The sequence below is a fragment of the Columba livia genome, chromosome 5, assembly GCF_036013475.1.
Source record: "Columba livia isolate bColLiv1 breed racing homer chromosome 5, bColLiv1.pat.W.v2, whole genome shotgun sequence".
NCBI classification, from domain to species: Eukaryota; Metazoa; Chordata; class Aves; order Columbiformes; family Columbidae; genus Columba; species Columba livia.
This window is the reverse complement of record NC_088606.1, coordinates 1388068-1412980: the sequence shown is the minus strand read 5'-3', so window position 1 is coordinate 1412980 and position 24913 is coordinate 1388068.

Genomic DNA, 24913 nt, shown 5'->3' with positions numbered 1-24913 from the left:
ATGATGTGGGAAAACAGAAAATAACTTATCTCTCTTTTTCTTAGAGTTAAAAGTTTGGTTTCCTTAACCTTGAAAGACTCTTACCCAATTGCTTCTACAGTCATCACTCACAACACCACCAATGTCACACTGTAAACGAGGCAATTGTTCATCCTTCTGGCTCGTCTAATGCCAAACCTTTGTTACTGCCTGGAATACCCTTCTGAGGGAACGACTCTCCCGCGCCTCTTCATCAAACGGATTAATTGGAAATATTTCTGTTTTGACAATTGAGTTCTGATGGCTGAGCCTTAGGGTTCATTTTTAATTGGTGCAAGTTTCCCATTGGCTAGCAAGACCTAATCTGTATGTCTGCAAATTTAATTAATTTGTCAAGAGAAAAATAATGCCTTAATACATCTGTGTCATTAAGTTCCGATGGTGAGAGTTGTGGTTCTCTGGTATGGACTAAACTTTTAATAGAGAAATTACATACAGTAACTTCCAATATTTTGCACTTTATAGATAAATAAATAAATAAATAAATAAATAAATGTAAAGGAAGTATTTGAATTCCAATGCTAGAGTTCTGCATAATCTTGTGATTTTGGCAGGAGACCTTTGGGCTAAGATTTTAAATACAGAATCATACCCAAAATCTGTCCATCCAAGCAACTTAATGGAAAAATCAGGGCTGCTGAGAAAGAAATCCTTCAGTGGCTTCAATAAAATACCTTCCCATTCAGGAGCAGTTCCCTTCAAATCCCAACAGGTAACAACTGGTTTATTCAACAGTACTTGGGATTAATAAACCTTCAGAAACTGTTTAAACATCATAGTTTTTTAAAAATCCTAATAAATTCTTAACCTCCTGCAGCAGCTACTCACACAATCCACACTGGTGACCTATGCAGTGCTGAACAAACACCTGTTTCTTCCTTTTTTAACCAGGTCTAATATATTTAAGCGCAGGCTTAGGGTTTTATTTCCCTTCCACACAAGGCTCCAAGTCCACTCGCTCCAGACACACCCGCTGCTGCTTTGTGCAGATACAGTCCATCCAGATGGGACCTGTCTTAACGAAAACTTGCCCAATTTTGGCTCTTCTGAAAGATTTATGAAGGCAGCATGATGTGGTACAGAGTTAAATACGCTTCAAGAAGTTATCAGAGCTCGTTTAGGCCAGATGAGCATTCTCGCCTCCTGGGAGCACAACATTTTCATCTGGTACCAAAGGTCCTCAAGTCAAACATTACCATGGTCTCGTCCCCCCTCCATGTAGACTCAAACTCAGGTCTTTAGTTATATCATACTGCATAGAGCCATAACTATACGCCTATGCTATCGGCATTTACTTATTTTCTCTTTTTGTCCTGGTGTACATGAGCACTAACTCGAGACGCAAGCAGGACAAGCCAGGTTTTCCTCCCTTGTTTCATTAAAATTAAAAAATAATTTTAAAAACTCATTTCTGGAGGTTTAACAAATCCCTCAATCCATTGCTATCCCAAGGCTTTCTCAAGTACTACCCCACAATCCAGTTCTTCATTTCTCACTACTAAAAAACAAAACCCCCACCAAACCAAACCAACCAACATCCCCTAAAAAACATATCCTACGCATCTCTTATATCCACAGTTCATTTTAAATTAAGCTTTAGTTATCACAGTGTGCTTAGGTGAAAAGGCACACAGGATATCCAACAAGAGTATTTTAACTCCTGGCATTGTAGTATCTTAATCAGGCTGGGATTTATTATGATATTTTGACGTATTTAGAGACTCTGATTAAAGAAAAGCACACAGAATGTCTTTCCTAATTTCATTTCAGCTAAACAGTGGGAGTTCATTTTGCAGCTCTGTAGCAATATCTGCTGTCCCAGCAGCAGAAGAGCCGGAGTCCTGGCGTAAATCAGAGCCATGCACCCAGGTCTGCGACACAGGGGGCTGCGAAGGCCGACCGCAGCACTTCCAACCCACAGCTGCTTTTCTCCCACATCTCCAAATGCTATTTTCAATCTTTAATGGCTAAAGCAGCAGTTAAGGACACGGAAAAATTCTCATAGAATGGAAAATTACACACAGACCACAGAGTAATAATGGTATTTAGTGCTTACGGCACGCGACACTTTGCAGATTCAAAGCGCTGTGTTTACGAGCGTCAGCTCAGGAAATAAATGTGATGCCTCAGGTCTGTTAAGCAATATTGAACTCCTCCAGATGCTATCAATATATCCAAATATCACTGTTGCCCTGTCCAGCTGTATCCTGGTCCAGCCCAAGCCAGCACCAAAGAGAAGCTGAGATTTGGGATTTCACCCAGCGCCACGCCAGTTCTAACAACGTGGCTGTTTGGAAATGAAGAAAGGAAAGATTAATTTGTGCCAAAGGCTGAGCTGCGATACCTAAAATGGTCCTTTGAACAGGAATTATGGCACATTAGCCCTCGTTCTTGACTAACTACAGAACTCATATTAGCCATTGTTATAAATATGACTCAGAAGAGCCCCAGGAACGCCAGCTCACAGTTCCCCAACACGTTGGTTTTACAGCTTGACGGAGCTGCCGATCACACAGAGAAAAAGAAAATATATATATATATATTTAACAAATACAAGTTGCCAGCTCCACTGAGGGGACAGTCAGTGACTCAGATCACAGAAGACCGCACAGCAAAACCAAGTCACCCCAAAAATCACTTGGCCATGTGAAAATATACTGAGCCTCCCAAGGCAGAGCTGCTCTGGCTGCCCTCGCACCAGGACAGCGGAGAGTGGATTGATGGTATTTACCTATTTCTGCCCTGTTTATTGGATATACAAACAGCACTTTGTCCTTCAACATACGGGGCAGGGGAAGGAATGCGGTCAGTGCCATCATCGCACACTGCCCGACACAGACTCCCAAGGAGCAGGAAACAGTTAAGACAGCCTAAAAAACATAGCGTTAGAAATAAAAAGCACTGCCTGCTGGAGAGTTGTTCTGCGGTCAGATCACCAGCGTGCCCATAGCCACCTGAGCAGAGCGTCTGAACATCAACGCATCTTCCACTGGTGCTTTGTGTGATTGGAAATGGTGACATGGCCACATGGAAAAGGGTACCTACACCTTATAACATGCAGCACTTGTACACGACTGCATGCAACGATGCAACACTGTTTTATAAGCTTTTAGAAATACCTTCGGACTTCACTCTCTTGCCGGTGAGGGTGGCAGAGCCTGGCCCAGGCTGCCCAGGGGGTTGTGGAGTCTCCTTCTCTGCAGACATTCCAACCCGCCTGGACACCTTCCTGTGTAACCTCATCTGGGTGTTCCTGCTCCATGGGGGCATTGCACTGGATGAGCTTTCCAGGGCCCTGCCATTCACATTCTGGGATTCTGCGATTCCATAGCTTTAACACGCCATGTTTTAATGCTACATATTCACTAAAGGATTTCTGATGCCAGACACTGCTTCTCTCAAAAACTAAAAATATTGCTACTCTTCCATGAAATACCATCTTCAAAAATCTTTTTAAGAGTAAATGTGAGTGTTGGTGGGCCACAGTTCAAGCATCGCCCAGTGCTGGGGGGACTTCCCACCCAGCTCCCTTTGGCCGGACTCGGCACACGGCCCTTGTCCTTCACACGCTCCCAAAAATGACTGATTCTTCAGAAAATATCCCTTCTCCCACCGCTAAGCATGCAGAACGCTCGCCCGCGGCAGCACATCGCGGGGCAAGGGCGACAACGCTGCCCGAACGCCCATTAAATCTTACACCCGTTTCTAATTAAAGACACATCACTATTCACAGGGCACCCGGGACCCACCACGGCTCCGTCACACAGCGGCAAGTCGAAGATAAATGGCCTGATAACTCTTCTTTCCAAGCGAGATTCATAGTGGGTCTTGCGGGTTGCCATGTCACTTTGCCACAGGGACTGGCAGAAGAGTTACTGACTAATTTTAAGCCTCGAGAAGACCATTAGATCATTCAGTCTGATCTGTTCTGTAGCAAAATACATTACATTTTATCCTGCTACAGAGCCGAAGTGTGTGTCTGACCACAACTTACATTCACAATATCTTCGACAAGAACTTGATTCCTTCTACTGTACTTTATAATTACTTTTGCAGGTGACCTGCACTTATCCCTTTTGTTCATCAGCACTTTAGACCTTCCTCACTCATTTAAAATCCCTTCAGTATTGTGAGCTCTGTTTTACATATTTGCTTTACTAGTTAAGAAATTGTTCCACCAAAAATCCCCTAACTCAATTGTTTTAAGACACTTGGGAGCAAGCTATCCAGTCCTGCTGATTTATAACTATTCTTTATTTGTGGGGATCGGGTAGCATTCATTGAACCAAAGGACAATAACTTCACACTAAATGAGTGCATCTGCTCCTCTCCAAGCAACACTCAGAAGTGGTTCATAAATATCACTATTAACAACCTTTCAATTTCCATCTGCCATCAAAACCAATATCTCTCTTAAAGGGACTTTATACATTTTCAAAATTTAGATGCAGGTTTTATGTGGCACATTTTGCTAATTTTTTTTCAATAAACAATTTCTTGAAATTCCAGTTTCATTAAGTATTTCTTATTCTGCTCTCTTCATGAAATAAAAAGTTAAAAGGATTTAAGAGCGAAGGTTCTGGTTGTCGAAAGCCATAACTACACATGATATTATATATTACACTAAGCTGTTTAACATGAAAATCAGCAGCAAGCACACACATCCCTTTGTATAACACCCTCCTCATTCCTCTGTGCGGAGACATTAGACACAGTGAGAAGGTGGCTGAAAAAAACCCTTCCAGCCCCACTACGCTTTCCCATCTATTCCCATCTATTTGTTCAAATGGCCTCGGGGCCACGAAATTCTCTCTGTAACTCAAGGAAGTAAATGTTGATTTACTGTGAAATATCTCCCGTGGCTCACTGCCCTATAGCAGAGGCTCTGTGTTATTTAATCTGTTAAGTAAGACAAAGTCATTGCAGGATAGCAATAGAAAATGTATGCTATTTTCTTTAAACACTGCTTGGTTAGCCCTCGGTGCTCTGCAGCTCCGGCACTCTCCTGCTGTTGGGTGCACAAGGGCAAGTGCCCGTTCGCTCCGAAAGGCTCCGCACTGGGTCTCTGCCTCATCCTCGTTGAAGCTGTTGCTCAGGCAGTGATTTTCAGTGCTGCAAGCTTTCCTCTGAACAACTTTTGCACAAAACTGCTACAATACTCCTTTTTCCATTTTCATAGTGAAAACGAAAGGCGCTTCAAAACCATTAATTTGCTGAGCCGTCAAAAATAGTCATGCGCTATTTGCAACATCAAAAGTGTTGCGGTGAATACAACACAATGCATGTGGAAACAGAAGTGAGGAAGGAAGAGGAGGGCATAAGCAAGTTTAATAACCGCTAGCATCACCACGAGGGAAGCGCCAAGTGAAATTACCCCATCAAACACGGTAACAGGGATGGGCACGAAGAGCGTTATAGCAGGTGAACAAACCAGGAGGATGTTGCTCCTGAGAGCAATAGCACAGAGAATGATCCGGGAGCAGTGGGGGGATGTATAACATTAGCATTAACTCCCCGTGTGATGTTAGAGAAGAAAGATGCCCCGATGCTCCTCTGAGATGGTAGGTATGAGATTCAGCATATTTTGAGCTCTGAAGTTCCCCGCCAGCCTGCTCACTGGGCTCATAAAACATTGCTGTAACGCCATTTAATCAGAATGAACACAGCTGTAGTTAAATCTACTTATGCGATGTTTCTACAGCCTGTCATTCATCAGCACTAATATTAAAGGCAACATTTTTAATAAAAATATATGAATTAAACTCAACATATAAAAATAATAACAAGGATATTGATGCAAGCTCTGACATGGACATGAATTAATTTTTTTGGAAAGGAAATAGGTTATTCCTTCCAAGAGGATTTGGGTACTACATTCAAGCCACTGTGTTTGGAACTCTCTTTTTCCAAAGCAGATATCACAAAACCATGGAATCATTTCAGCTGGAAGGATCTCTGGGGCCTCTAATCCACCTGCTCAAAGAGACAGACCCGGTATCTTCATCTCATTATTTTATTTCTTTTCTCTTTCTCTCTGATGCTCAATTGATCTCGTCTCCACGGAAAATCTGCAAGGTTTCCAAAGCGCTAATTTGGAGGAAGCCCTTTATCTTTATCCCTGAGCCCAAGGCCCCGATCCCTCCGCTGGGCTCTGAGTGGGATGCTCGGTGGGTGACATTCCTCCTTGCCATTGATAAACTGATCCCTTGTTCTTAATTGCCCTTCCTTCCTGAACTTTGGTTGCCAGCGCTTACAAAGGCTTCGAAGCAGAGTGCGACAAGCTATTTAAATTACAAAGGTTCTTCTAATGATTCTTTTAATCATTTTCCTATTAATCTTCATAACCCCCACTCAAATGTTGTGGCATTGCAGGTATTAGACAGCCTGACCTTTACAACGACCCATTATCGACAAAAAAACAATATTAACACAAACCTCTTTCATAGAGGGGAAAGCTGCACCATTAATTGTGAAGAAATATTCCTGTTGGAATAACTACCCACGGGTGCTTGTTAGGGGGAAGATATTAGAAAATACTAATTCCTTTTCAAAGGAGTCACAGAATTACAATTTATGAAGGCAGTGTTCTTTTAACTCGTTGTAATGATGAAGTATTGCGTTCGCAGCTCAGATAAGACGCCTGAAGGAGCTCTTCCAATTACCAGATGATACCCACAGTGTCAGGGCAACGGCACTTTATCTGGAGCGATGGAAGATCAAACAAAGGCAATCGGTGCCTTGAAATACGAAACACTGAGGTTCCCAAGCGTGGAGGGCTGACGATTAATAAGAGGCCCGACAATTAATAAGAGGCCCGAGTTGGAATTTGTAATTATGGGTCTCTAATGTAACAATGAGAAAAATTATAAGCGTTGAAAGAAAATTGGTGCAACTGTCGTGCTTTGGGTGAGTTAAACTGCAGCTTTGCAATTTAACCTCAGTGACCTGAACCAGCCTGTGGTATCTCCTCGTACCTGACTTCCACCCGCTCCACCAGAGAGCAGAGCTGGAAGGCACGTCTTGTCATCACCTGTTCTCCCAAAGAACCACAGCCTCAGATCATGCAGAAAAACCACCCGAGCCAGGCTGTGTCCAGCAGTGTGGCAGTCCTGGAGCCCAACTTTGGACCAGCTGCTTTCCAGGAAAATCATTCTTTGTATGCTTATATTTATGAGACTGAAGTACTTTAGGGAAAAGACAACAGCTTTCTTAAGAGTCATAGTGTGTTTGCTATCGTGGCATCAGATCCCAAAGGAGATCTGCAGGTTTCAGCCTGAATGTTACCATTAGTGAATACCATGGTTATGGCAGAAAAAAAAGACATAGCCTTGCAATATTTTTTTCAAACAAAAGGCAAACTTCCAACTTTGAGAGACCTTCTGGTTTGTTGGCTTCTTTCTGTAGCTCCCCTGGTTGTGGCAGTCGTGGTGGGTGCTGGGGCAGGACAACTCCCACCACATTGCTTTGACCAGAGACAATTCCACAAAGCCTGGCAGGCACTAGAGATGGAGATCTGGAAGAGGGGGCTGCCTGTGCTGAGTACAGCTACCTCTGCTGTACGTGCATCAGTAAAACAGACAACTTCAGGAGTTTACGAATCTGACACATCACCAGTTCGCAAAACCTACGTGCAAGCTGGGAAAGAGGGAAAAACTTCAAACTCAAAACTTAACCCGTGCTCTGGCATTGCTAATCCTCTGAAAGGGGATGAAATTGGGGTCAGCCAGCTGCAGCAGGAGGGAATTGCTTCTCCCTCCCATGGGTGCGGCTCCAGGAACAGAAGCAGATGTTTGAGACCTCACAATCCACACAATGTAGACGGTACTTTCAAACCTCGAAACTCTCTCAATAAATCCACTGAAATCCCTTTTATACCCTCCCTCCACTAATGGCTAATGAGCCAGCCAATTCTAGATGCGGAAAGGTATTGACCATCATGGGAGATTCTGGGCATCCTTCGAATCCATCCCAGGTTACACGTGGAGAAGTGCTAAAAAGGATAGGCCACTGGCACTTTTAATCCCCCATTTATTCAGAATGTCAAATACACTGAAGGGAATTTCTATTCATGTGTACAGGCGGCATACTAAACAGGTCTAGGTACTTTATTCAGAAAATGGAGCTGAGGTAGTTTACAACTCCTATTCAGCAACTGCACGTGCTACGTGACTCAAAGTCAGGTACGCAACTACTGGCAGTCATGGTCTGTAGTTCCTGCACACATACAGCTCACAAACTCTTCCTGTCGAAATCTGTCCTTTCCTGGCGTGCTAATTTCTGAGGAGGTCTTGATATTTGAGCTGCAGGAGTGGTACAATCAGTTCTGCATGGAGCTGAACGAGCTTTGCACAGCTCTGCGTGCCCTCGGGGAAGGGAGCTGCGTCGCGCTGCACTTTATGATCTTGGCTGGGTGTGAGTCAATGTATGCGCGCTCAACTGTTCCCCTGTGCTTAATGAAGGTCATAAAAGCCAGGGAGAGCTGAAACATGTTCGTATTTGCATATCCAGGTCGAATAATCCTGTTCGCTTGTGTGCTGTACTAGCTTGTTGTACAGCTCATCAGGACTACCAGAAAAGCGTTATTTTATTGGTCCAAAATGTATACAATGAGAACAAAAAACAATCCCTCAAGGCTTTTCCTTCAGATAATTAATCTTCCTAGGAGACTGCACTGATAGATAAATAAATAAGCCTCACAAAGGTACTGTTCAAGGTCCTCTCTGCTGGTCATCCACTATCCAAGTCCTGCTGCTTCCTGAAGGTGAACGCTCAACAACATGCATAATTCACGTGCCGTCTTTGCTTATCAGTCTCACCATCACCCAGCACATCTCCTTCCTCCCCTCGAAAAATCTTTTCAGGGTCAAGACTCCTAGAGCAGGTACGAAGAGAAAAATAACATACTAACGTCATAAAATCCTTAATGTCTTCTGCACCGGGTGGAAAGTGTCCATACAGAATGCCAACAGAATATAAGGAAAATAGCAGGAGACAGTATTTGTGCTTGTTTTGATGTTTGTTGGCTTTAAGTACCTCCCAGCACAAGCTCAGGGTTTTGCCCAAATTATAGGAGGTGGTGTAGAAACCACGTACACTACATGGGAGGAAAAACATTAAATAGCCAATGCCTAGAGTAGGAAGGTCAAATGTAGGAAAGCAAGATCTCCCCAACACCTCTCTTATCAATGCAAACAAGTTCAGACAATGTGTTCTATTAAACTCAATGTCAGTAAAGCTCTAAACCTGTCTTTCCAGAACGCCATCGGCCACATCACTATAAAATACTCACTGAACACATATCGTTTCCCGTTATCACTACGAAACCTTAGTGTTCACATCAATGTGGTGAGCACAGGCCTGGTTCTCCACTGCTCTGCACTTTACACCGCAGGTCACACCAACACAGAACAAGCCTGAAAAGCTGCTAAGGTCCAAGTCTTGTAGCTCTTCACACTGTAATTACAGACTTCAAAGTGCATGGTGCAGAGACCACAGCACAGACTACCCTGGGCTTCTAGGCAGGAGCAGGAGGGTCATGTACAACTGATAATAAAGCAAAAATGCTAGATATCCTACTGCAAGGATAACCAGACACTGAGGAACACACGAAGAGACTCCACATGTGCTCTCATCCTGACCTGAACGCAACTTAGTGTGACACCAACCACTCAAAAGGGACTTCATTTGAAATTAGTTCAGACAGCACAAAGACTCACAGGGAACAGGGTGAAGTCAAGGCTACAAGCCTCTCTGTGCCACAGCTTCACCTCTTGAGCCAGCATCAAAAGGGTACAAGGGCCAGAAAGATCCCAAATAGGTTGAACTGGGATGAGCTGCAGCTACAGCCGGAAACCTACCCAGGGACTGTGAGCCAGGTGTTAAACCTCCTCCAACAAATACCGGTCAGGTTGACCATGTAAACCAGAGGAAAATACTAGAGAAGCTGCACTTCAGCCGTAAATCAGAATTTCATGCTTGCAGAATGCTTTGCAGATAACTTCCACCGTCAAATGACCAAATCAGAGAGAACAATTCAGAAGTCTTTCTGTAACAAATCGGTATTTACATACAACAGAACCCTGCGACCACATCCACATCTCACCTAAATTAACATTAACTGGTGTTGGTGGAATGACATCCCTTGAGATGAGCTCAAGATCCAAACACCCGTAATGGATGCAGAATTAGCATCATCTCGCACACAGAAGGTCCTGCCTCATCCCTCCTCAACTATAGGATACTAAACAAGTAAATTCTCTGCTGAATCTTTGTTATTTCACTATAGCTGAGGTACTACATGACCTTATGTGTCATGGTGAGCGAGTAACATCAGCTCCCACAATAATAATGCGTCTAAAAAATGTGTAGACATGCCAATAGAAAAAGATAGAGTAGGATTAAATGGAAAATACTGTGTTGGAGAAATTAATGCTGAAAGATGTGTAGGGAGCTTTATTTTAATGGGAGAAAATATCTTCTTTGAAGATATTCAAAGAATTCACTGGTTTTGTTCATCAAAAAGGAAAAAATGAGAGGGAATGTTATAAACATGGAGAAGCGAAAACCACTTTAGTTTCCTGAAGAAGAGGAATGGTAAGAAGGAATGGCTGGAAGGTAAAAACAACAAAATTCAAACTGGAAAAAATGATTTTTCTTTTTAAACGAAGAATGATAATCACTGGACCAGACTATGAATCACTGGAATATTTCTTCTACACACAAAGCAATAAAGTTTCATGTCACATAGCTCAGCTCAGCCCAGGGCTTGGTCAAACAGAGCTGGAGAGCTGACAGGTTGAGGAGCACTCGAGAGGTGCACGAGAGCAGGAAGGAATGCTCTTCATAAGGGAAAATGCCAAAATCACTTTAGATACCAAATGCATTCTTCAGGGAAACAGGCCAAGAGGCAGATTCGCTAACATGGTCATTTAGAAGTATTCCTCTAAACATTTGTAGTATGGTCCAAGTTGGAAGGACGTGGGAATTGTCAAAGAAGGATGCACAGAATTGGATACACTTATAGAAAAAACAAGAGCGTAAGTGAAATGCGCAGAAGGTCTTTTCCAAGTTCAGGCCTCATTTTGTCAAGATGCCACCACAACTTGTTGGGCCGGGCAAGTCTCACCATGAGCAGGATGGGATGGTTTATATGGGGAAGTGAGGAGCAGGTTGTGAGCAGCTCTTCACTGGCACCAAGGGAATGCTACAACCTGGTGGTGGCTCTGATGGGGACGTGGGAGGGGAGGTGGCACCTCTGCCCCAAGGCTGCTGTCCCATGGGATCTCACCTGCTGTGGGGGGCTCTTCAGCAGATCTTGGGGCTCTCCAGCCCTCAACAAGCTGTGACAGATCTTCCTGACGGTGAACGCGAACCCTCACGCCCCATGATCCAAATTCTGCACAGTCTTTGAAACTTCACACAAATGTATGGAAGGACTTCACGTCAAGTTAAGAGAATCAAGGGGAAAATGGCTTTGGTTTGGCCCCTAGCTGGGATATTCATTTCCATTTCTAGTCTGAGCCATGGTTTAGGGCTTTTAGATTGAAACCAAGTGCTTGAAGGTTAAAGAACAGTCACTACAAAGATGTGGAAGCACAGAGAGAAGGAAGCATTAGCAATAAATGCTGCAGATATGCAAACAGATGCAGATAAGGGACAAAAAGAAGAGCAGCAAGTTTTCAAAGATAAACTGAGATTTATCCATGTTATTTCATATAGTTCTCTATCCATGATAAATCCAGCAGGGATAGGGATTAATTTTCAGAGCCCTGATGATGATTTAGCGATGTGGTTCCCATTGACCCCACGGCTCAATCCCTGCTCACCATTCCAAGCATCTTGTGCCAGAAGTAAGCAAGGAAGGACGAACCAGTGGCAAGATACAGCCAAGGGGCAGCGCAGGACATGAGCTACCACATGCTGTATAAGGAATAAGGACCGAAAACACCTTTTCATGGAAGTGAATTGCAAAAACATAAGGAGCAAACAGGAAAGGATTGTTCAAGATGTCTCATTAATAACAGACTTTATGAAAATTGTACATTAAGGTCAGTGAGAGGCCACTAGGAACATTAGGGGAAGATAATTTAGGATAGGGAGTTAATTGTTTATACTTGATTTACAAAGCATGCATCTTTACGCAATAGTGCGCTGCTCGTGTGCCACCGTTAAAGTGATTAACAGCCTTTAGTGACACTGAAACCATCGCTCACATGGTCTGCATGAAGCCAAAGGCATCGACCAGCAACTCTTCTGCTCCTCTCAGATCACACCAAAACTCCTTAAAATAGGGTAGATGAGACTTGAAACTGTTCTTACACTTTCTCTTCTTTTCAAAATAATCACAGCTGGAACGATGTTCTCTTGGCATGTACCATGTCCTTACCACAGAGGTTGAAGAGTCAATATCAGCTCATTTTTTCAATTTAAACTGTTATTAGAAATATTATTGTTTCTAAAATATCCAAAAACCCCAGAATTCACCATAATAATATTCCAACTTTGTTCAAAGTATTTCAGTCACCTGACAGCAGCATTTCTAAGATGTAACCACCAGTTGCTGTTTATTTCATTTTCAGCAAACCAGAAAGAAGTCTCCTTTAGAAATAAAGAACTTGCTGCAAGTCTTCCTTTTCTAAAATGCTTTCTCCACCCAAACAAATGAGATTTTGTGATGTCATCTAGACTGTAATATCACAAGAAGAATCAGCAAAGAACGATACTGAAGGGGCAAATGTAAGAATAATGACAGAAATTTAATTAGACTTGAAAAAGTTAATGAGAAGTTGTATATAATACTGAAGTCTTTGCTGCTTTGTTTTTGTGTAAGTATGAGGCGTTTCATCACACATTGTGCTGATGACTTATAAAAGTAATTAAAATGGTGTTTGTATGAAGCCCCTGTCTGGAGGAGAGAACAATAGGATATGTGGAGGGATAAATGGTGAGAGTTTAAAGCAGAGGCATTAACCAGAAATTGGGAGTAAAGGATCCCCGTGTTCTAACGAATTTTAGTTAATTGCTGCACCATTTCAAGCCAAGCTTTTGGCTGGGAAGAAACGTTTAACTCTCCTTTCATTGTGGAGGTTCATCTCTTGTGAAACTCTCTGAAACGGCTGCTGCTACAGGAAGAAAAGACTATGAAAAAAAGACTGCGTTAAACAGCTAAAATATATCCAGTCTGTGCCAGAAAAAATGAAACTGCAAAGAACAGAGATGAATCTGGAAGGATCACTAGAGCTCAGGGGGACGCAGAAGAGCTCACAAGTGGCCATAACGCTATTGCTATGCTGCTCAGGGTTTGTTGGGTGCCGCCCCACCCTCGGTGACAATCCTCACCCGGCAAGGGGACCATGGGCTCTGCCGGGACAAAGGTCCCTCTGTCCTTGCCGTTCAGCCCTTTGTTGGCCCAGCCTGCATTCCAAATTTCTCCTGGGTCACATCTTCAGCTGGAGAAACGCCAGGAGCACAGAAATCTGAGAATCCCCCAGCACGCTGAATTTGGAAGTGACTGCATGTGTTACATGGCACGGATGTAACGTGTCCCCTGACACAGAGAGAGATGGTGCTCCTGAGGAGTCATGGACTTTCTGGATCATTCCCTATTGCACGGGGCAAAAATTCAGCTCAAGAAAGGCAGAGGTAGCACTTGCACAGTAGCATGAAGAAAGGCTGCGAGAAAGTCAGTATAAGTTGGGAAATTACATATTAGAGAGCAGTGCAGGGGAAAGGGACCTGGGGGTCCTGGGGACAGTAGGGTGACCATGAGCCAGCACTGGGCCCTTGTGGCCAGGAAGCCAATGGTACCTGGGGTGGGTTAGAAGGGGGTGGTCAGTAGGTCAGAGAGGTTCTCCTGCCCCTCTGCTCTGCCCTGGGGAGACCACACCTGGAATATTGTGTCCAGTTGTGGCCCCTCAGTTCCAGCAGGACAGGGAACTGCTGCAGAGAGTCCAGCGCAGCCACCAAGATGCTGAAGGGAGTGAAGCATCTCCCGTGTGAGGAAAGGCTGAGGGAGCTGGGGCTCTGGAGCTGGACAAGAGGAGACTGAGGGGGGACTCATTCCTGGGGATCAATATGGAAAGGGGCAGTGTCAGGAGGATGGAGCCAGGCTCTTCTGGTGACAACCAGTGACAGGACAAGGGGCAATGGGTTCAAACTTGAACACAGGAGGTTCCATTTAAATATGAGAAGAAACTTCTTCCTGGTGAGGGTGGCAGAGCCTGGCCCAGGCTGCCCAGGAGGTTGTGGAGTCTCCTTCTCTGCAGACATTCCAACCCGCCTGGACACCTTCCTGTGTAACCTCATCTGGGTGTTCCTGCTCCATGGGGGGATTGCACTGGATGAGCTTGCCAGGGCCCTTCCAGCCCCTGACATTCTGGGATTCTGTGAGAGTCTCTTCCATCTCAAATGTCTACAGGAGAGACGAAAGAGAAACAACTTCTGAAAGTGTCTGTATCTAACACCCCACTGCTCTGTGGCTCCTGCAAAATGGGCTGAGAACAGGGGATTGGGGGAAACCAGCCCACAAGGAGGAAAAGAGCATTCCAAGGAGGGACAGGGCAGGGAAATTCCAGCACAAATGGCATTTGCAGAGGGAACATATTTCCCTCGGCCCTGATACGCTACTTAAATATGTTTTTATCTTTGGAAAACTGTTAAGTGAACATAATGCATGTCTAGCATACTCTGTACAGCAAACCAAATACTCAATATGTCATGTGAGGTGAAAACGCACATCTGTGAAAACCAAAACCTATTAATGTGATCAAAGGTGCTCACTTCACAGCCCTAAACTGGTGAAGAGAAAGGTAATTAAGGTTACTTTTAATATGTAAAACTATGAGAAGTTATAAAGATTGCTCTGGTAAAGGAGGAGTGGTGAAAATGCTCCCATGAGCTCCCGTGTCTGACAAGCAGAGAATGGGGATGGACTGGGGACCATCAGGTTGTGGGTCAGACAGAGAAGATGGACCTGTAATACTGGTAAGGGCTGTTTTAACCATCCAAATATATATATCCATGTCTTTTCCTAATTAAATATATCTATATTTGGCTTTACTTTAAGGGCAAAATTATTAAAAAAAATATTTTAAGTTAAAGGGAAGACTTACTGCCAGATGACAGTAGCAGGAAAAATTAGCGGTAGGTGAAACGTTTATGTTGAGGTACGCTACGGAGAGCGATTTTCTGTAGCCGTGTTGTCATATTTCAAACGCCTTAAAAATGAGCCTAGTGAAGCAAGAGAAAATTGAGGCCATAAACATGGAGCTTCCCCAGGGCAGTTTGCAGTAGTTAAGCCAGGCTTAGCAGGAGGTGACTCATGCCCGCCCCACACCACAGCAGCTGCTTATTCAGCCAAACCCACTGCCAACAAGAAATAACACGTCGTGATGTGCTGGGATAATGCCAAGTAGTTAAAGGCCCAACCTTTGGGTTTTATTGGAAAAGATTCGCCTCCTGCCTGTTAACATATTGCCATGACATTCTTACCAGAGCAGAGAGGGGGTAACAAAAATATACGGAAGAGAAAAAGAACAAAAGGAATATTGCTGCCATGAAAACACTCAAAAGCATAAAACATTTTTTCTCTGTCAAAGCTGAAAACCTTCAGATTTTCCGATGTAAGACATTAGCAAAACCATGTAATTTACCTAACGACTCATTTAGGAAAGGCTAACGCACCTTCATTGCCTGTTTAGTCATTAAGAACCAGAAGCACGTATTGCAGATTAAAGAAACCCTCCAGCCAAGCCCTGCCCACCCTAATTTCATCGCTAACCAGACCATGTCCCCGTCGCTCTGCCTTTATCTCTTCCCACCAGCCGGGGTGAGCTCAGCTCCTCACTCACCGCTGAGCCCAAGAGGAGAACACGTTCTGCAAAGAGCCCGGCACAAAGACAAGAGACCGCAAAACACAGAGGATGTTCCCCTGCTGCTTTGTGGGCACCTTCCACATCCCCCAGAGACACCGTCTCATCTCCCAGGGGTCCTGATGCAAGGAACGGGCTGGGGTCTCCTTACTTCAGGCATAATGGAAGCAAAGATGAGGTCACATATTGATGGTGTGGGACGCACAGCTTCGCCTGCAAGGCTGACAACTGCAGGTCAACATACAGACAGAATCACAGATGGTTTGTGTTGAAGGACCTTCCCAGCTCCCCCAGTGCCACCCCTGCCACGGGCAGGGACATCTTCACCATCTCAGGTTGCTCAGAGCCCCATCCAGCCTGGCCTGGGATGTCTCCAGGGATGGTTCATCCACCACCTCCCTGGCCAACCTGGGCCAGGCTCTCACCACCCTCAGGAACAACAATTTCTGACTGAAACACGACTCTAAAAGCCATTCCATGTGTAAGTAGAGCAATCAGTATCAAAATAACCCCCATGTTTTAATCCTACCCAACAGTTCACCTGCTCCTCACACGCGTTTTCTCTCTGCGTTGCTCCCAGTAACTGCTTGTTAACATTCCACCCTTTCTACACAGCCAAAACAATACTTTTGAATCTTAGCTAAACTTTTTGTCTCAAACTTCTGTGTGAAAAAATGGTTTCAGCTTTTATTTCTCAGCACTAGAGAATTCCAGAGTGCACTGCAGTCATACATAAAGTCATGAGAAAGAAAACGGCTTCCCACTGCAACTGAAATGCCTTGATGCGACACATATTGTAAACACAAGAAAAATGACAGCGTGATTTTTTTATCTTCTAAACAACCCTGCCGTCTTACAGGGTTTTATTATTAATGTCTATTCTGAGCACACAGATAATGCACGAGCACGGCATTCGTCCATATTTTATAAAACAAGGGAAAAAAACAGTCACTGCAGAAGTAGCTGCCATTAATCCTGCCTAAAGGGAAACCCAAAGTGTCTGACAGCTTCAGTAAGTAAGAAAATTACAATCCGTAAACTAGTAAAGGTACATGCGCCTACTGAGAAAATTGTCATCCTCTTTTTCAGACCAGGTGTATTCTTTTCTTCCATCCAGATGATAACGAGAAAAACTTGGCTTCCTGATTTTGTTCAATCACTTCAACACGTTTCCACCAGTTTCTAAAACCTGTCAGCTCCTGCTTTTCCTCACATAACCAGCCCCGCTCCTTCCCCGGATATGGATTTACACCAAAACCAACAAGTCCGGGGATCACTTTTGCCCAGTGCTCTGCAGCACAAGCCCAAGCACAGTACTTGGTACTTTTTTAGACTTCCACAGGTATGAAATTTATGATGGTAAATTGGAAAAAAGATACCAGTAACTCTTAGACCAGAAACTGCCTCTCTCCTTTACCAATATCTCTCTTTCTGGCTCACCCACTGCTCGTTTTCTCTCCCCAGTGCCATTTACGGTTCTGTCCTGGGCAGAGTCCCAGCAGATGTCTGGGCAGCACAGCATCCATGGGGTTTTCTCGTCCAAGGCTTCTGCTCCAGGCAGCTCTAAATATCCAGATGCTCGAGCAGCAGAAAAGAGATGCTCATGCATTTCATCTACCTCCAGAAACTACGCCAAGGAGCTTTATTAAAGCAGCAAGGAAGACAATGGGAAAGAAAAGAGATAGTGAGTGACTGGAACAGGGGAGCACAAAACGGAAAAGAAAATGCAGAGCTGATCAAAATCAAAGAAGTTGGAAGTGGAGATAAACAATATATAAGGAGACAAGGTCACCAGCACTGTTGTCTAATCTGAAGCAGTGAAGCCTGGGAGGAATAGAAAGCGCCGAAGATCAGTGCCAGATGAAAGGTCTGTGTGACAGTTTGGACCTGGGTGTTATTGTGCAATGTTGTGAGGAGAAGAGAGAAACGGGAGAGGGGAACAGGGTGGTGGGGACAATGTGGTAGATGGACAGAGGGTCACTAAGGTGTGTGGGCGGTGAAATGTGGTTTTTCAGTGGTTGTGGAGAACAGGAAAATTAGAGTAGGCAGGATGGACATGTAGAGCTGATGGGGACCATGGAGAGAGGGAAGGACAACCATGGAGAGAGGGAAGGACAACCATGGAGAGAGGGAAGGACAACCATGGAGAGAGGGAAGGACAACCATGGAGAGAGGGAAGGACAACCATGGAGAGAGGGAAGGACAACCATGGAGAGAGGGAAGGACAACCATGGAGAGAGGGAAGGACACAGGCTCTGGGTGAAGAAAAGAATGATGTTGACTTGGTGATATCACCTTAAGGCAAAATACATCAATAATCCTACAAACATGTTCCCTCACTCTGGTTTTAGGAAGCACATGTACTTTGGGATCAGAGGGTCATCTCTGTTGGGTTGGAGCTTGACTAGTTGATGAGGACATCTATGCCGTGGCTGCCCGCAGCAGCAAGGCTGACCGTGGGGACTCAGCAAGTCAGCTGCTGATCCTATTCCCTGATTTCTTTCATGGTTTCCTAGCTGTGTGCTGGATTGGTGCATCTCCACCAACACCCTTTGAACTCCCCAGGACTGGGCTGCTCCGGGGGTTGTTTTCTCTCCTTTCAGAATCATAAGCACCTTCAAACTAAATATGAAATATTAACTGAGATGAGAAAATCATGCCAAACCTGACGTGAAAAGACCTCTGTTTCATAAGAAAACCAGAATTGAAGTTCTCTCACCATTTGTTTTCAGCGATAGCATTAGTACTGGGCAGGATGCCAGAATCACTGAGATGTTTTGAAACACTAAAACCTCACCCATTTCGCATAAATCACATTTTTAACATCTAAATTTTGCGTCTTACAAATCGCTGGCAGACATTATTTTAGATGCCACAATTAAAAACAGATTAATACTCACTCAAGATGAGTCTCCTCTCAATAAGCACCAAGCTAAGGGAACACCAGAAGGTCCCAGAATAAAAATACAGTTGCAGGGTGTTCAGCAAAACATTTAAATACATCATCTTTAAAGGGTTGGTATTTCTGCGTGCTGCTGGACAGCTCTTGGGATAGATGGGAGTATTCAAACGAGCATACATGGAAAACAAAAAGCCCAGTTGCTTAGTATTCACTCTTGGATTAATTCTATTAACAACCTCAATATCATGTTCACGCATTGCTTTTTGACGGTCATTGCCAAGATCAAACTCTTAGAATACAGGACTATCTTGCACACTGGAAAAGGTTGAGAATAGAGTTTGGGTTGTTTTCTTTTCCTCAAGCCAGGAAACAACATTTAACCAATCAAAGATTCATCCCTACACATGACAACATGGACTATTGGAAGTGAGGCCAAAGAAAGGCAACGAGCATAATACAAAAATAGCCACAAATAATAATTAAAAATGTATGTATGACCTACAAGGAAAGAATGAACAAACTAGGAGAAGACAGACGGGTACAGAGAAGTTTCCAAGGTCATAAAGACTGTTGTATGCTCACACATTCTAGGACAAGAAATTCTATCGTTAAATTTAAGGAAGGAAGGCTGAAATGAGTTCTGCAGCAAGATGAACTCTACGAAGGGCTACTGAGGCCCAGGGGCACTTGGAAGGCTTCCAAGTCACTGTCTCTGGGGGTCGGGCAGGAAGAAATCCATCCTTCCTCCAGAAAACAACAAGGTGTGGATATTTGTCAGTACAAACAGACCACAGACTGGTCCAGGCCCATACGTGAACATCGGGTTGTACATTGATATAGAGAAGGATCCAAACAAGGGAGTTAGTGACAAAGAAATCCTCAGTGCACGACACATTCTGGACACAATATTCCCTCTCTTTATTTCCTTCCCTCAATACCATCCATCTCCAGAGGGTTCCAGTAACACCGCTGCGCTGGATAACAAAGGCATATGATATACCCTGCCCAGCCTGTTTAAAAGGTCTATTAACACCCCAGTAACAAAAGCTTCTTCACTGCTCAATTGGAGAAATGGTCCGATACTCAGTAAATCTGTCTCAACCGACATAGAGTAAAAGAGAGCGGTCTACTGCGCTTTCCAAAGCTAAAGCTGAACCACAACATTAAAGACTGTAATTACAAGAGTCAGACAAAGCTATCTGATAGTAGCGAGTGCTTTAACTCAAAAATGACCTTATAGAGCAATCTACGAGCTGGCAATTACAATGGAAAAGGAAACACAAAACATTCAAGTGTGGAAGAAGATATAAATTGATAGGATAGGTAGTTAGCAACAGAAAGAAATAGAATTGCTCAATTTTCCAGTTGCTTCAAGACTTGGGACTGAAGTTAAGATGCTGTTGGTTTTGGCCACTTCCTAAGCAGGAGTTGCCTTGGGGCATCGCTACCACACATGGTCCTGTCAGCTCAAACACGCCAGACACATAAAACACACACTGAACCCTCACACCTTCCAAAAAGGTTCAAAAGGGGTGAGATTTCTGTGCTTACGCGGGTCAAAGCAGGTCAGCGCTATCATAAAACATCCCCCACTGAGTGCCGTGCTTTACTCTTGCATTGGCTTACTCATTAAGATACACAAACCATTATATTTACATGCTGGGGGGCGGAATTAGGAACCAGGAGGTTTGATTTCATTATCTGTTCAGGAGTCCCCAGTGACCACCTGTGATCCATTCACTCACTTTCCACCTTTGTGAAATGGGGTTGAAGTGAGGACTCTGGCCCGTACTGTGCTGTACACACATAATAAACAACAGGCATCCTTCATTTAGTTCCACTGTGGATATATTAGCTTTATTATTTATAAACCATGGAAAACTTACTGAAAACAACGGAGCCACATTCCATAACACAAGATGCACTTTCAATAACTAAATTACAGGTGCTCCCACACTTGTGTTTAAGGGAAACATTAAAATGGGCTCTTAGCCATTTTTGCAAACACCACCGAGGTTGCTGCAGTAAATGTATAAATAAGTTCTTTTCTACGAGAAAGTCTGACTTATTAATCTAATAGCTCATGCCTGCTTTTCAGTTTATCAATGTAAGAAATCTCAGCAATTTATTCCAATGATCACCAAGGAAAGTATTTTCTGCCTTTATCCTGCTGCACCTGTGGGCCAAAGCACATTGATGCAACGTGGCAAGAAAACATCCCGATGAGCGATGGGGCTTTCTCTGCACCAGCCACGCGTTCTCTTGGCTCAGCCAGAGGTGCAAAGGCTGCTCACACGTGTCCGCAGGGCAGCCCGAGCTGGCAGAAAGGAAGAAGCTGTCGGAGCTGTAAAAGATGAGCTGTGCTTAGTCAACAGGAGTCAGAATGAGAGGAGCTGAGCAATGCTGTCAACAGGGAAATGCACACTGAAGAGCTAAAAAACCCCAGCGAGCTCATTAACCCTTTCCTGAACTGAGCCCACCTCTCAGAGATGCTTCTTTCTTGTTCAGACTGTTTTACCCAACATCATACGGGATCAGCCCAGTGGGGTCCCCAGTTCTGCAAGACACTGCCTGAAAACCTCCACTGGCTTTGGGGAGGAAATGCTGGGGTTTGCAGACAACCCCTCCACACTGGGTGGAAAACATGAGCTCACATTCCACCCTGAAGCACAGAAGGATGTTCATTGACTGCACCAGACAACACCTACACAAGAACAGGGAAAAGAGATGTGATGTACATGTTGGCAGCCGATGTGTCAAGGCAAAACTCCCAGAAAAATACATGATTCATAGTGTGTGAATGCATGGATGACAACCCATCCTGCCAGCTGATGCAAGACATCTCCAAACTCCTCTTCCTCTTACAGGTGAGAGCAACAGGTAGCACCACAGGTAAGCTGCACTATACTCCACACCACCGCAAAGGATCACAAAATATGGCCATGGGCGTCACAGATACATCACTGCAGCGGCATATGGTGCACTCCACTTCTTCCCTGAGATGGTAATGGAAACATGCAGACCTACTTATTTGTCTTCTGAGTTCGATTTTCCCTTGCCTTCCTCCTACTTCTCTTCACAGTGCCCATCACGGATGGAAAGAACAATCTAGATAAGCTTTACTGCCCTCAAAGATGCCAGATCTAAATTCTGCTCTTATATGTATTGCATAAAACCCCAAACTCCAACAAGAAGATAATTTGTTCTCAAGATTTTAAATGAATGCCCTGGTTTTGGCTGGAATAGAGTTCATTTTCTTCCTAGTAGCTGGAATAGTGCTGCGTTTTGGGTTTAGTAGGAGGGGAGTGTTGATAACAGGCTGATGTTTGGTTGTTGCTAAGCAATGTTCACACCAAGTCAAGGACTGTCTGGCATTCCACGAGCAGCGGGGAGGGGACACAGCCAGGACAGGTGACCCGGACTGGCCAAAGGGATATTCTATACCATATGATGTCAGGATCAGTGTATAACTCGGAGGTGGCCAAGGGGGGTGCAATTGCTGCTGGAAACTGCATTCTGTGTCATTTGTTTTGTATATTTTCTTATCATTATTATTTTCTCTTCTTTTTCTGTCCCTCCCAGTGCCAGGGTGAGCGAACAGCTGTGTGCTGTTAACCTGCTGGGTTAAACCACAATAGTGAACAACTCAAGGGTGTTTTAAATTACTTAACTTGGCAACATCCTTCCAAACCACTAGTCTATCCCTGCACCATAGTTCTGTGGCTACCACACCCCGGTTAGCAGTTGCCATTACTAGTTCTGCTTCCACCAGATACATAATGATGCCAAATTCATATTAGTTTAGTTGCCTGCCCATAAGCCAGGGAGGAAATGGAGCACAGCTGTTTAAAACTAGATGTGTGAATGGTTTGGTATGACCTGAGACGCAGCAGGAGCCTCCCCTCTGATTAGGAATGAGGTTTAAATCAACCCTGTTCCTACACAACCAGAAAGTTTGAGCAATTTCTCTCCCAACTAGACAGGGCAGAACAGCACCTGCAACAGTGAAACCAGAACATTCAATCACTGTGTTTCCTAATTAAATTCTTAACGGGGTTATAATGAATGAAAGAGGTTTATTTAGTCAAGAGAAAAAAAGAGTGTAATCTGAATTTTTAGCCCAAAACCCCTATTATTTCATTGTGGATAATTCCACGGATTAAAAAAAATACTTAAAATGAACACGATGGGGCAAGTGAGGCAACTGCTCTGCTGCTCAGAACACTTGGTTCCCTGTGCAGCTCTATGGATATTTCCCCACAGAAGAAATTCTACTTAGTTTCACAGGGTCTGTATCATTTCTAATGAGTAAATCACCAGCATTGCTTCCAACACCAAAGGAACAACACCTTCCTATTTTTTGGAGCAGATCTTTTAAGATTTTCTGAAGCTATAACATATGGTTAATGCCCAAAACGTTGTATTTGCTTTCTGTCATTCACTTCCAACAAAACCACTTCGGATTTCCCTCCTTCCAACCTTCCCAGTTCTTTGTAGAACAGTCGCCCATTCCCTCTGGCTGGTTCTGTAAGAATAAGCTAGAATGACATCTACACGTTCATTTCTGTTCAAAACCAGCCATTCTCAGCCATATCAATGCAGACCTTACTTAGATAAACTAAATGTAATGTTTCATCTTTCAAAACATAGCATATTACATAATTAATTTAGTATTAATGAACTTTAATATATGCAGAGTTTTCTATTTGGGTAACTGCATTAGGTTTATGGAACCTCCCTGAAAAATAAAACTTCCAAATTAAACAAAGCTTTAATAACATTTACAACTGGAACTCAATTATGGCAAGCCATTTCTAAGCTGACACTTTGCTGTCAGTGGTTTATAAAAATAAATCATAAACTCCACAGAAATCATTAAAATATATGCAATTATAATCCTCAAGACAGCACTAAAGAAAAACAGAGCAGGAAACAAAATCATAATTATGTGATTTTCTTTCTATCCCCAAGGCCTGGATATTGCATTTCTTTCACTTTTATCTCCACTTTAAGAGGTGATATTTGCTCATCGCAGTGTAAGCACGTCTTGGCCCTCACAATCTGAAGCCTGATCCAGTGGACCCGTAGCACTAGAACAACTTAACCACGAGCACAGAAAATTCATCATCACTCTTGAAATGAGCTTAGACATCTGTACGAGATGCGCTGGGAGGGGGTTTCAATGAGAACTTCTCTCTGGTCCATATGACAGAAGAACAAGGTTCACCAGACAACCTTGGCCAACTCCTTTGGCTTTCCAACCTGGCTGGAGATGTCTCCTCTTCCCCACCCACAGCTCCAGCTCCTGAGCCTCAACCCATGCGTGCAGAGCACCTCCTATGTGTTAGCATTTGAGAAATGGTCTGTTGTAGATAACCACGTGCCAGCAGAGGAAATGAAAAGGGATTTTGCTGGGACTCAACTACCCAGCTTGAAGGTTTCTGGCTTTGCCCACGGCCACTTTCACTGTAAGAAGGCTCCACATACAGCAAACCATTCAAGGTCTATCTAAACAGGCTTAGGTACAAAACCCAAGGACCAAAGAAGTTAATTCCACTCAGGACAACAGCATGGGAAGTTTTGGAAGAAATGTGTGGAGACCAGCTCCATCCACCCACTGCCTTGTCCTTGTCAAGATATTGGTACCTTCCTCCTTACAATTCTGTTCTAAAATGTCCCTTAGTTCCTATGAGATAATATAGGGTTCAGAAAGGCTTCTTTACTTCCAGAAAGTTCCATAAATCATGATACTTAATAAATAATTCTTTTTTTGCCTAGAATCCTGGGGCTGTTCCTTATTTTCATATAACTTGCCACTAATCACAATAATTGGCAAATATACACAGATACACACAAATTCCATAGGTGAATAAAGAAAATTACATGTCTTATACCCTCCTCTTCATCCCAGCACGGTCTACAGTGCTTAATTCCCTGCATACTTGAGCCCATCACACATAAGGCATTAAAATAAATTAAAACAAAGACAATTCAAGACGTATTATGTGCAGTCAAACAATAGCAAGGCAAATACCCCATTGGTTGTGCAATGTATTTAAAAGTAGCTTTTGAATGCATTAAATCCTCAAACTCCCTGCTTAAT